This window comes from Corvus brachyrhynchos, unplaced genomic scaffold (assembly GCF_000691975.1).
Source record: "Corvus brachyrhynchos isolate BGI_N302 unplaced genomic scaffold, ASM69197v1 scaffold4, whole genome shotgun sequence".
NCBI lineage: Eukaryota > Metazoa > Chordata > Aves > Passeriformes > Corvidae > Corvus > Corvus brachyrhynchos.
Genome location: NW_008237878.1, coordinates 8,080,874 through 8,082,244, shown reverse-complemented (window position 1 = coordinate 8,082,244; position 1,371 = coordinate 8,080,874). Strand labels below are relative to the sequence as shown.

Genomic DNA, 1,371 nt, shown 5'->3' with positions numbered 1-1,371 from the left:
CTGAGAAAGCTTTTAGGGCACATCTCAATCTCTTTTAAGTATATACTTGCATCACTGTTGACCTAAGTCAAACAACTCTCTCAACTGTTATGCAGGTATATATATGAGTATGCAGGGCATATAAAACATTATTTTTATTCCTTTCTCCTGTCTCCAGAATCTTCATGGCCAAAGAAAGCAGCGACAACACTTCTACACAGCTGCCAACTGCATATTAGCACAGCCTCCTGACTTTTTTCTAGCTCAAAGTACCTATTTTCCCTTATCTCACAGAAAAGCTATTTTTATGTTCAATAATGATACCTAGTTAAGAGACAACTGATGCAAACCAAGAAGCCTTCTCAGTTTGCTTGCCAAAGATGAGACAAATGAGTGAAACAAAAGTAGAATGCAGTGCATGAGAGCATGTGCTCCACACCTATGCAGGTGCCCTCCTCACAACACTCCACAGCCACCTCCTGAACAGAGATAACCGGACATAGGAGCTGATAAGCAGCAACCCAGGACAGCCACCTGGTCTTTCCTCAGTGTCCAAGAGAAACCATGAAACCGCAAAGTCCCTTGATACCTTCCCAGCATGTGCAATGATAGGACCTACCAACAGCTTGTTTACAGTAACTGCAGCTCACTGTGAAGTTTTCCAAGTTTCTACCTTTTTGTTTCTTTGGGATGTATCACCTTTGGAGTCTTCTGATTTGGAATGCTAGCCACATTTTCCTATGGGAAAACCTATGTCTGTACTGAGATGGGAGAGGCTGAGAGAGCATGAAAAGAACAAGCACATTTATGCATGGTATCTTTTATAGTCTTGTGTCCTGCTGTACACACATGAAGAAACAGCATGTGTTTTATTACTTGTTTCAGGACTTTTCCTAAAAGCCATGTGAAGCAGACAGAATTGGTTACATTTAGTCTCAAAAAACACTAAGATTTCTAGAGGAGGAAAACTTTTTCTTCTCTGTGTTTCCTCAGCTTCTCTCTTTAAAAAGGCTACTCACATAGCCAGCAGGAAGTGTTTCTCCCCAACCCCCCCCAAGAGATCTTATTTATTGCAGAACCAGAGGCAAGAATGGAAGAAAGTTTGGTCCAAAGTCCTCCTTCTGCACTCTCCCTTACTGGCAAGATCTGTGCTCTGCCTGAAGTGAAAGCAGAGGGAAAGGTGGGAGGGAGCACATGAACTTCACTGAGTCAGTTGATATAAACAAGAATGATTCAAGCACAAACATACACCTGATATTCAGGTTTCTGACTTTGGTCCCTTTCTACAGAAGAAGTGCCCCACTTCTCTTCTGCAGCCCACCCTTTCAGATACACCTATCTCCATTCTCCTGGACAAGGAAGGCCCAGAAAAGCCTGAACTGTGCAGGAATG

The 1,371-nt window shown here is 42.7% G+C and overlaps 1 protein-coding gene across 1 annotated transcript in view; it reads right to left on the bottom strand.

Annotated features, from left to right (window-relative positions):
* The window catches only part of SETD5 (SET domain containing 5), a 40,782-nt gene that overhangs the window by 29,577 nt on the left and 9,834 nt on the right, over positions 1-1,371 (bottom strand). The gene's annotated exons all lie outside the window — the stretch shown is intronic.